General features: G+C 38.7%; 2 pseudogenes; one reads left to right on the forward strand and one right to left on the reverse strand.

The window, feature by feature from the left end:
• Positions 1–577: 577 nt before the first annotated feature.
• LOC130844484 (failed axon connections homolog) lies at positions 578–1,529 on the reverse strand (annotated as a pseudogene).
• A 9,252-nt stretch (positions 1,530–10,781) lies between these two features.
• Positions 10,782–11,400, forward strand: LOC130844485 (non-histone chromosomal protein HMG-14-like; annotated as a pseudogene).
• The last annotated feature ends 1,762 nt before the right edge of the window (positions 11,401–13,162 follow it).

Raw genomic sequence — 13,162 nt, forward strand, 5'->3', positions numbered from 1 at the left:
TGCTGTCCTGCTTAAATGAACACATTCCCTACAAAACATAAGGCAAATCCCCCTACTTCATGGAGTCTGTAAACCAGCAGATTTGTATTGGTTCCAGGTCACCACTTTCAGTCTGCTCAGATCAAAACAGTTCAACTCATACTAGGTAGGGAGTCCATTCTGACTGCCCCCAACTTGGAGACTTTCTGTATGTGCTCAGAAGCCAGAAGCTCAAAACCAACATCATTGCTCCTTCCAGGCAGATGCATGCAAAACTTTCACTTATTTTCTACCTTAGGGAAGCAGTTATGAAACACCTCACCAGGTATTACTAGTAACCAAGGATTTGATAAAGACGTGGAGGCAGCAGCAAAGGGGACCATTGGGGGCAGGGAATATCAAAAATGAATTGTGGTCACTTCACAGCAGGCTCTGGGGACAAACCTGTTTGCCTCAATCAAATCCATTCCCAGGAAGTCAGAATCAAGTTACCATATCTACAGGATCTACACGATATATTTATGTCTCCATTTCTTTTGTGGTCATCCTCTCTACAGCCTGTTTCTTCACCTTTCTTCCAGGAGAGCTGCCTCCTTCATTACTGTGTGACATTAGAACCCCTTCGGCCTTGTATCATTCACTCAGGTCTCATCCCTGGCAAGGTCCACATTGCCTGTGCCAAATGTCCACAGATGGTGGCATCAAGAGTGGAAAGCTTTGGCCTGTGATGTACTTCTTGTCACCCAGAAGCCCTGCTAAAAGACCACATGTCCTTCTCCATCAGCATGTAAATCTTTTCCTCTGAGAAGCATCAATGCCGTGGCCATGCATCTCATGTTTCATGATTCCTTTTGTTATGTGGCACACAGTCCACCCCAGCCGGTTACTGAAGGGACTGCCACCACTAAGAGAGCATCTTCTGGGTCTCATTGAGATTGTCCAGCCACTGGCAATAAGCTAAGGTCCAGTAGAAATGCTCTTCCACCATCCTGGTCATTGCCCTGGAGATGGCTCTTTCATGAGGACCAAGGTTTTTTTTTTAAATTCACTCCAAGTTTCTCTTCCAGAAAGTCAATTATGAATTCTGTCCCAGAAACTTTTTCATGATTATACTTAATCCAAGGCATTTTACCTTGAGCAGAAAGTTTCCCACCAAAAGAGTTCTGATAGGGTAAATCAGCCATCCTTAAATAAGTTTCCATTTTCAAACAGAAAGGAGATAAACTGGGGACACCATTGTTAGGTCTTGCAAACTGATGTGAAATAATAGCATCTTTGGAGTCAATCTCTTGCTGTTTCCTAATGACCAGGTGTTCATGGGGCAGATACACAGCTGCAGCCAGCAAAGCTCCCCTGGTCAAGTAAATGGTTTTCTTCCACCAGGGATTGGAGCCCAGCCCTGCCATGATCCCACTGTAATCTTGCAAAGGGAAAGAGATGATGTCCTCACAAAAGAAGCAGTGCTCCACGGACCTGGCCCACCACCTGAAGAAGGAGACTCTCTGGTTCCAGCTCAGATCCATCACACACTGCCTGGACAAGGCAAAGCCAATCCCCTAGTGGGTGCTGCATGGCTGGCTGCAGGTGCCCCTCCCAGGGCCCGCGCTGCCCGCATGGAAAAGGACCCTCACAGCCAGGCATGGGCTCAGAGTGGCGGTGGTGGAGGAGGGCGCATGCCGGCTGCAGGTGGCTGGCCTGGCCAGTGGGGCACTCGGGGCCATGGGCAGCAGAAGTGGCCACCAGCTCCCCCCATGCAGCAGCCTCCTTCATTCTTTTATATGATTGAGTAATATTCCATTGTATATTATACCACATCATTTTTATCCATTCACCTGTTGATGGACACGTAGGTTGCTTCCATATCTTGGCTATTGTAATTAATGCTGCACTGAACATGCTGGTGCAGATATCTTTTTGAATTAGTATCTTCATTTTTTTTGATAGGTATTCAGAAGTGGAATTTCTGTATCATATGGTAGATCTATTTCTAATTTTTTGTGGAACTTCCATACTATTTTCCGTAATGGCTGTATCAATTTACATTCCCACCAACAGTGAATAGGGGTTCCCTTTTCTCCACATCCTTGTGAACACTTGTTGTGTGTTGTCTTTCCAGTAATCATCATTCTGACAGGTGTGAGGTGGTATCTTGTGGTTTATTTTGTATTTCTCTGATGATCAGTAATGCTGAGCATCTTTCCATGTGTCCGTTGGCCATCTGTATATTCAGATGTAAAATATATCTGTATATTTTCTTTAGAAAAATATCTATTCAGGTCCTCTGTCCATTTTTTAATTGGATTTTTTGATGTTGAATTGCATGTATTCCTTGTATATTTTTGATATAGACTCTTTATTGGATATATCACTTGCAAATATCTTCTCAAATACAGTAGGAAGCCTTTTTGTTTTGTTGATAGTTTACTTCACTGTGCAAAAACTTTTCAGTTTGACATTGTTCCAATTGTTTATTTTGCTTTTGTTTTCCTTGCTTAAGGAGACAGATCCCTCACCCCACCCCCGAAATATTGCTAAGACCAATGTCAAAGAATATACTGCCTGTTTTCTTCTGGGAGTTTTTATGGTTTCAGATCTTGAATTTAAGTCTTTAACCCATTTGAGGTTATTTTTGTATATAGTGTTAGAAAGTGGTCCAGTTTTTGTCTTTTGCATGTAGCTGTCTAGTTTTCCCAGCACCATGTATTGAAGAGATTGTCTTTTCCCCACTACATATTCTTGGCTCCTTTGTCATAAATTAGTTGACCATATAAGTGTGTTCTCTTTTTTTTCCAGACTCTCTATTCTGTTTCAATGATCTGTGTGTATGTTTTTGTGCCACTACAATACATTTTTAATTTCTGTAGCTTTGTAGTATTGTTTGAAATCAGCATGTGTGATACTTTCAGCTTCATTCTTCTTTCTCAGGATTCTTTTGGCTATTTGCGTTCTTTGGTATCTCCATAGAAATTTTAGAATTATTTGTTCTAGTTCTGTAAAAACTGCCATTGATATTTTGACAGGGATTGTACTGAATCTGTACATTGCTTTAGACAATATGCCCATTTTAACAATATTAATATGTCCAATCTATGAGCATGGAATATATTTTCATTTATTTGTGTCTTCTTCAATTTCTTTTATCAGTGTCATGTAGTTTTCAATAAAAAGGATTTTCACTTCCTTGGTTAAATTTTTTCCTAGATATTTTATTCTTTTTGATGCAATTATAAATGGGATTGTTTTCTTAACTTCTCTTTTGAATAGTTTGCTATTCCTGTATAGAAATGCAACAGATTTCTGTATATTGATTTTGTATCCTACAAAAAATTTATTAGTTCTAATATTTTTTTGTGGAACTGATAGGATTTTCTGTATGTAGTATCATGTCACCTGCAAATAGTGGCAGTTTCATTCCTTCCCTTCCAATTTGGGTGCCTTTTATTATTATTTTTTTAATCTTGCCTGATTGCAATAGCTAGTATTTCCAATACTATGCTGAATGAATTTGGCATTAGTGGGCATCCTCATTTTCTTCCTGACCTTAGAGGAAGAGTTTTCAGTTTTTCACCACCAAGTATTATGTTTGTGGTGGGTTTTCTGTATATGGCCTTTATTATGTTGAGGTATATTCCCTCTGTACCAACTTTGTTGAGAGTTTTAATCAGAAGTGAATGTGAGATGCTATGATCCCTTGAGTTTTGCTTATGTCTTTATCATCACCATCACCATCACCATCATCATCACCATTATTATTTAGCAAGTGTGAAGAATTGTACTACCAGCTGTTTCTCATATGTAATGCAAACACTGCAGCATAAATACAGGCATACCTCATTTTATTATGCTTCAGTTTATTGTGTGTCACAGATACTGTGTGTGTCACAAATTGAAGGCTTGTGGAAACACTGCATCAGGGAAGCCTATTGGTGTCATTTTCCCAACAGCATTTGCTCAGTTAGTGTCTCTGTGTCACATTTTGGCAATTCTCACAATATTTCAAACATTTTTGTAATTATATTTGTTATGGTGATCTATAATCAGTGATTTTTTTCTATTTTTATTTATTTTAATGTATTTTAATTGGAATATAGTTGCTTTATAATATTATGTTAGTTTATACTGTGGAGCAAAGTGAATCAGCTACAGTTACACATATATCCCCTCTTTTTTGCATTTTGTTCTCATTGAGGTCACCACAGAGCAATGAGTAGAGTTCTCTGAGCTATACAGTAGGTTCTCATTAGTTATCTATTTTATACATAGTATCAATAGTGTATATATATATGTCAATCCCAATTTCCCAATTCATCCCTCCCCACTTCCACCTTGGTATCCATACATTTGTTCTCTACGTCTATGTCTCTATTTCTCCTTTGTGAACAAGATCGTCGATACCAACGTTTTCAGATTCCACATATATGCATCAATACAGATATTTGTTTTCATCTTTTTGACTTTCTTCACTCTGTATGACAGTCTCTAGGTCCATCCATGTCTCTACAAATGACACAATTTTATTCCTTTTTATGGCTGAGTAATATTCCATTGTGTATATGTACTACATCTTCTTTATCCATTCCTCTGTTGAAGGACATTTAGGTTGCTTCCAAGTCCTGGCTATTGTAAATAGTGCTGCAGTGAACATCGGGGTACACTTGTCTTTTTTAAATATGTTTTTCTCAGGGTATCTACCCAGTAGTGTGATTTCTGGGTCATATGGTAATTCTAGTTTTAGTTTTTTAAGGAATCTCCATACTGTTTTTCATAGTGGCTGTACCAATTTACATTCCCACCTACAGTGCATGAGAGTTCCCTTTTCTCCACACCCTCTCCAGAATTTATTGTTTGTAGCTTTTTTGATGATGGCCATTCTGACTGGTGTGAGGTGCTACCTCATTGTAGTTTTGATTTGCATTTCTCTAATAATTAGTGGTGTTGAGCATATTTGAAGGCTTAGATGCTGGCTAGCATTTTTTAGCAAAATGTATTTTAAAATTAAGGTTTGTATATTTTTTAGACAAACTGCTCTTACACACTTAATAGACTACAATACATCATACACAAAGCTTTCATATACACTGGGAAACAAAAAAAGATTCATGTGACTTGCTTTTCTGCAATATTCCCTTTATTGCCATGGTCTGCAACTGAACCCACAGTATCTCTGAGGTATGCCTGTAATTACTACCAATATTATCCCTAATAATAAAATTTTCTTTCTCATTTTCTTAGTTCTCATCATTTCAGCACCAGCCCTGTTGGCTGGATCATAGATGTGACCACACTATATACTCTAGACACATCAGAAGAATAATGAGACAGTGCAAGAAACTTATACTCATAATTTTAACTTTAATGCAATATTTTAATTCCTGAAAGACATGAAACACAAAAGTTGACTCCATAGAAAAACAGACAACTTGAATAGTCTTATATTATTTAAGAAAACTGAGTTCCTAATTTAAAAACCATCCAACAAAGAAATCTCTAGGTCCAGATGATTTCACTGATAAATTCTGATGAACATTTAGGAGAGAGGATATCAATCTTAACATAATCTTTTCCAGAAAATCTTAATAGGAGGGAAAACTTTCCAATTCAATTTCTGAGATCAACATTAGCTGGAGGAATCAGGCTCCACGACTTCAGACTATATTACAAAGCTATGGTCAGCAGAAACAATTTGGTTCTGGCACAAAAACAGAAATATAGGTCAATGGAACATGATAGAAAGCCCAGAAATAAATGCACACACCTATGGTCTATTAACTTATGAAAAAGGAGGCAAGGCTATATAAAGAAGAAAAGAAGATCTCTTCAATAAATGGTGCTGGGAAAACTGGACAGCTACATATACAAATGAAATTAGAACATTCTTTAACACCATACACAAAAATAAACTCAAAATGTATTAAAGACCTAAATGTAAGACTGGATACTATAAAACTGTTAGAGAAAAATATAGGCAGAACACACTCTCTGAGATAAATTACAGTACTATCTTTTTTGATCCATCTCCTATAGTAAGGGAAATAAAAACAAAAATAAACAAATGGGACCTAATCAAACTCAGTGGCTTTTGCACAGCAAAGGAAACCATAAACAAAAAGAAAACACAACCCACAGAATGGAAGAAAATATTTACAAATGATGCAACTGACAAGGGATTAATCTCCAAAATTTACAAACAGCTCAGGCAGCTCTATATCAAAAAATAAAAATAAAAAAAGGTGCAAGACCTAAATAGACATTTCTCCAAAGAAGACCTACAGATGGTCAAGAGGCACATGAAAAGATGTTCAACATTGAAAATTATTAGAGAAATGCAAATCAAAACCACAATGAGGTATCACCTCACACCACTCAGAATGACCAACATCAAAAAGTCTACAAACAATAAATGCTGGAGAGCATGGAGAAAAGGGAACCCTCCTTCACATTGGTGGGCATGTAAATTGGTGTAGATGCTATGGAGAGTAGTATGGAGGTTCCTTAAGAAACTGAAGCTAGAGCTACCATATGATCCAGGAATCCCACTCCTGGGCAGTATCCAGATAAAAAATTGATTTGAAAGGATACATACACCCCAATGTTAATTGCAGTGCTGTTTACAGTAGACAAGACCTGGAAACAACCTAAATGTCCATTGATAGATGAATGAATAAAGAAAATGTGGAAAGAAAAAAAAAAGAAAAAGATGTGGTATATATATATATACATACAATATTCCATTGTATATATACACAATGGAATATTACTCAGCCACTAAAAAGAGTGAAATAATGCCATTTGCAGTAATATGGATGGGCCTGGGGATTATCATATTAAGTGAAGTAAATCAGACAAAGACAAATATCATATGATATTACTTATATGCTGAATATAAAAAAATGATACAAATGAACTTACTTACAAAGCAGGAACAAACTCACAGACAGAGAATGAATTTATGGTTACCAGGGTGGGGGAAGAGATAGATTGGGAATTTGGGATTGACATGTACACAATGCTGTATTTAAAACAGATAACCAAGAAGGACCTACTGTATAGCACAGGGAACTCAACAATATAAATGGAAAAATAATTTCAACAATAATAGATACATGCATATGTATATCACTTTGCTGCAAGTACAACATCGTTAATGAACTCTACTCCAATATAACATAAAAATTAAAAATAAAACAAAAAAATGAAGTGACTAGTACACAAAAAGCAAGACATTGCTCTGATATCAAAGACACTACAAGGGGAAAAAAAAAACTACAGACCAATATTCACCATAAACATACACAACAAAATGCTCAATAAAATATTTGAAAATCAAGATGTGACATATAAAAATGTTAAATACATCATAACTAAGTGGGGTTTATTCAAGGAATGAAAGGCAGGATCAACACAAATATCACTTGATAGACTAAAGATGTAAAACCACATCATTGTCATAATAGATGTGGAAAAAACATGAAAAAATTAAATATGGATTCATGATAAAAACTCTAGTAAAGAAAGAATAGAAGGAAATTTCCCTAATCTGATTAAAGGCATCAGGAAAATTTTATGGCTAACATCATAGTCATTGGTGAGAGACTGAATGCTCTCATTCTAAGACTGGGAACAAGGCAAAGATGTGCATTCTTACCAGTCCTGTTTATCATCACACTAGAAGTCCCTGCCAGTGCAATAAGGCAAGAGTAGAAGAGACATACAGTATGGAAAGAAAGAAAGAAAGTTGTCTCCATGCACCAAAGATATGATTTTTTAAATTTATTTTATTTATTTATTTATTGGCTGCTTTGGGTCTTCATTGCTGTGTGTGGGTTCTTCTCTAGTTGCAAAGAGTGGGGGCTACTCTTCTTTGTGATGCACAGGCTTCTCATTGTGGTGGCTTCTCTTGTTGCATAGCACAGGCTCTAGGCACATGGGTTTCAATAGTTGTGGCACATGGGCTCAGTATTTGTGACTTACAGGCTTAGTTGCTCTGCGGCATGTGGGATCTTCCTGGGCCAGGGCTCAAACTCATGTCTCATGCATTGGCAGGTGGATTCTTAACCACTATGCAACCAGGGAAGTCCCATGATTTTCTAGATAGTAAATTCTAATGAATCTGTAAGACAAGCTCCAAAACTAATAAGTGTGTTCAGTAAGGCCACAAGCTTCATGTCAATATATAAAAATCAGTTGTATTTCTATATACTGGAGACAAACAGTTGGAAACCAAAACATTTATTTTAAAGATGCCATTTATGATAGCGCTTATAAACATGAACCACCTAAGTATAGATGTAACAGAACGTGTATGCTGATAATTACAAAACACTGATGTAATAAATCAAAAAAGATTTAGATAAATCAAAATTGCAACACTCAATATAGTTAAAATGTGAATTCTTGCCAAAATGATCCATAGACTCAACAAAGTCCCAGTCAAAATACCATGAGATTTTTAAAGACATCAACAAACCGATTTTAAAATCTGTACGGAAATGCAAAAGAACTGCAATAGCCAAAATAAATTTTTAAAAAGAAAAAGTTGAATTTCAAGATGTACACAAATATCAATGTAACAGAAAAAAGAATCAAGAAATAGAGCCACATATATAAAATGGACTATTACTCAGCCATAAAAAGGAATGAAATTGAACTATATGTAATGAGGTGGATAGACCTAGAGACTGTCATACAGAGTGAAGTAAGCCAGAAAGAGAAAAACAAATACCATATGCTAACTCATATACATGGAATCTAAAAAAATGGTACTGATGAACCCAGTGACAGGGCAAGAATAAAGATGCACATGTAGAGAATGGACTTGAAGACACGTGGCTGGGGTGCAGGGAGTGAAGGGGAAGCTGGGACAAGTGAGACAGTAGCATAGACATAGATACACTACCAAATGTAAAATAGGTAGCTAGTGGGAAGTTGCTGTATAACAAAGGGAGATCAACTTGATGATGGGTGATGCTTTAGAGGGCCAGGACAGGGAGGGTGGGAGGGAGTTGCAGGAGCGAGGCAATATGGGGATATATGTATAAATACAGCTGATTCACTTTGGTATACCTCAAAAACTGGTACAAGAGTGTAAAGCAATTATATTCCAATAAAGAGCTTAAAAAAAAAAAAGAAATGGATCCACACAAAGATGTTCAAACACAATTCGATGAACAACAGGTAGTCTTTTCAACAAATTGTGCTGAACTAAATATTTATAAGCAAAATTAAAGCTCAATCCCTATCTGATATCTTACACAAAAATGAACTCAAAATGGTTATAGACCTAAACGTAAAATCTAAGCAATAAAACTTCCAGAAGAAAATATTAGAGAAAATTTGGTGACCTGAAGTTAATAATGATTTCTAAGATATGACACCAAAAACATAAAACATAACAAATTGATAAATTGTACTTTATCAAAATTAAAAATATCTTCTATGTTAATGAAATAATAAGCTACACAGTGGGAGAAAAATATTTGCACATCTTATATCTGAGAATCGATTTTCATTTTGAATCTAGAGAAAAGTCTCGATAATAAAAAATCAGACTTAATTTAAATTAGCAAAAGATTTGAACAGATTCTTTACGAAAGAAAATATGTGGATAACAAACACATGAAAAAAAATCAACACTATTAATTATAGAAATATGTATAATACATATAAAAGAACATCTGCCAATTTCAAAGTTTCTTGAGGTTGTGAAGCATCTGGAGCTGCCATACATTACTGGTGATAACTTATAATGGTACAGCCAGTGTGGAAAACAATTTGGCTGTTTCTTTTAAGGTAAACACATCTCATGTTATGACTCAGAAATCCCATGCCTAGCATCAGAAGCCTTAGGATTAATTTCTGATTCACTCTATTAATCAGCCAAGTCACGGAGGTCAGTTTAGATTCAAAAGGAGGGAAGGAGGGAGATCGATCAATATGGTGGAGTAGGAGGACATGGAACTTACCATCCCCACAAACACATCAAAAAATACATCTACATGTGGAACAATTCTCACTGAAAGCTAACTGAAAACTGGTGGAAAGATGCCTGTACAATAAAGCTGTGAGAAAGATCCACACAGAATTAGCTAGGAAGGGAAGAAAGTGATGAGGTTGGGACCTGTGCTACTAGGAGGAGAATCAGAGGAAAAGGTAGGTTATGTGGGCAGAGATCCTCCCTGGGGAGTGAACGCTTCAACTCACATATTAGGTACTCCAGTCCTAAGGTCAAACACAGGGAGGAGGAACCCTCTTGGCTGGCTGGAGAACCAGTGGCTCTAATGGGAGGGCTGTGGGAAGCCTGGACTCCACTAGTGAGCAGGGCCCATGCACTGCTGGCTCCTGAAGCAGGGCAGAGAGGGCACATTGAACAGTGCTTGAGTGGCTGCCCAGTGTCCCACGAGCACCCCAGTGCATTCCCCAGCGTGAACTGAGCCAATGGCTCCAGCCCTGGCCCCACTTCCTTCACAGAACAGCTCCATACTGGAAGCAGCATGGCCACAATGGAAAAAAGAGCTCAGCTGTGAGGCACCCAGGCAACTCCAACCTGAAGTGGCTTCTGAACAGGGAAGGGACAGCCATCACAGTTGCTTACACAGGCCGTGCGTCAGAAGCAGTCCTGACCTTTGGTGGTGGCTGCACCACCACAGCCTGCACCCCGACCCACACTGAGAGCCTACACAGGCCTGTCTGCCCCGTCTGCAGTATGGCTCTACAGCAGAGCAGGGGCAGCAGGGGCCGAGGGGAAAATAAGCTGTGAGAGACAAGGAGACTCAGACTGCAGCTGTGGTCTGAGCCTGGTGAGGATGGCCATCACCGGAGTTTGCAAGGGCAGCGCATCAGACGCAGCCCAGACTTCTGTCTGTAGCCCGTCCACTGCAGCCCAGGCACAGTCACCGGCTGAGAGCTACGTGGTCTTCTCTCTTGCTCTGCCACTGTTCCCCCCGGGGCAAGGGTGCTAGTGCTGGGAGAGGAGAGCAAACGCTTAGGGCAAACAGAGCCGAGGTCCCAGCACAGGGGGCGGTGGGAGGAGCGGCAGCGGCCAGGCAGCTCAGCTTCGCCGAGGCTCCGGGCGCCGCGACCCCAAGCACTCGGCACGCGCCCGCCCCGCCGCTGCCCAAGAGGAAGGTCAGCTCCGCCGAGGGGGCGGCGCAGGAGGAGCCCAAGAGGGGATTGGATCGGCGAGTTTGTCAGCTAAACCGACTCCCGCAAAAGTGGAAAGGAAGCCAGAAAAGGCGGCAGGAAAGCATAAACCTTCAGACAAAAAAAGTGCAAACAAAAGGGAAAAGGGGAGCAAAGGGAAAACAGGCCGACGTGGCTAACCAAGAGACTAAAGAAGACTTACCTGCAGAAAACAGAGAAACTGAAAACGAGGAGAGCCCAGCCTCTGACATATCGGGAGAGAAAGAAGCCACATCTGATTAATATCACACACCTGGTCCTATCAGTGGTCCCTGTCTCCCTTCTTGTACAATCAAGAGGAATATTTTTATCAACTATTTTGTAAATGCAAGCTTTTTTAGTAGCTCTAGAAACATTTTTTAAAAGGAGGGAAACCCACCTCATCCCATTTTTTAAGTGTAAATGCTTTTTTTAAGAGGTGAAATCATTTCCTGGTGGTTTATTTTTTGGTACAACCAGAAAATAGTGGGATATTGAATATGGGAGGCTTTGATTATCTCGGGTGTCAGTTTAACATACCATAGATGGGATGTAGCTTTTATATCCTATAACACAAAGCATATTAAACAGCACTTTGGAGTCTGTTGTGCATTTAATGTCTCTCTAAATTGCTTCTCTCCCACATTGTTTTTTGGTAGAATTGTTTCCTAAAGCAAATCACTCACTCCTTGATCTTGGCTCTCCTGGTCAGACTTTCTTGCACTCTGTAACATCTTTGGTCCTGGTAGTCCAGTTCTTCTAGTAACTTTGTTAATGTACTGTGAACGATTGACAATTGGAGTATGTAGTGTATATGATATTAAATTGTGAATTAGTGGGACTTCAGATGTAACAGCATATCAAAATTTGAAGTTATTGGTGCTTGATATCCTGTTAAGGAAAATTTGCCTCCAAATTTTAAGCTGGAAAGTCACTGGAATAACTGTTCAGAAAAGAATCACAACTGCATGATTTTTTAGAATTTTGGAACATATGTTAAGAATTGTGTACAAATTGAAATGTCTGTGTACTGATCCTCAAAACAACCAATAAAATCTCAATTATGAAAGAAAAAGAAAGAAAGAAAACAGAGCCATAGTGGACCCCACCCTCAGGTCTTCTGCTGCAACAGCTTGGAATATGACCCAACACCAGCTAGGGCACTGATGGGCACTGAGCAGGTTGGAAATCCCACCTCAATCTGCCTCCTACCCTAGCTCCTACATCTCCAGCCCCACCTCCTACCTAAGTGATAGCTGCCAGCATACCCTGAGAAAAGACATGACTTATGTTCACATCAAATCCAGCTCTCCCCTCAAAGCTACTGGGCATATGCCTACTGTAAAGAGACCCTGCCACACAAGGACACCCCTTCAAGACTGCATGTATGTAACAGTTTCACCTAAATTCATAGAGACAGAAAAAGTTAAGCAAAATGATAAGACAGAGGCACTGATCTCAATTGAAAGAACAAGAGAAAACCCATGAAAAATACTGAAACAAACAATTTGCCAGATAAAGGTTTTGAAACATTAGTAACAGGAATCCTAACTAAATCAGGGAAAGAAATAGATGAACACAGTGAGAACTTTAACAGGAAGTAGGAAATAAAAAAAGAGCCAGTCAGAACTGAAGAATGAAATATCTGAAGTGAAAAATGCACTAGAAAGAATTAATAGCAGATGAAGTTATACAGAAGAATGCAAAAATGATCTGGAGGATAAAATAATGGAAATCACCCAATCAGAACAGCAAGAAGAAAGACAAATATAAAAAATGGGATAACATCAAGCATAGCAACCTTCTCATCATAAGGTTCCCAGAAAGAGAAGAGACAGAGAAGGTGGTTGAAAATGCATTTGAGGGAATGATAGCTGAAAACTTCCCAAACATGATGAAGGAAATAGATATCCAGTTACAGGAAACACAAAGGATCCCAAATAAGATCAACTCAAACAGACCTACATCAAGACATATCATAATTACAATGGCAAAAGTTAAAAATAGAATTGTAAAGGCAGCAAAA

This window comes from Hippopotamus amphibius, chromosome 2 (genome assembly GCF_030028045.1).
Source record: "Hippopotamus amphibius kiboko isolate mHipAmp2 chromosome 2, mHipAmp2.hap2, whole genome shotgun sequence".
NCBI lineage: Eukaryota > Metazoa > Chordata > Mammalia > Artiodactyla > Hippopotamidae > Hippopotamus > Hippopotamus amphibius.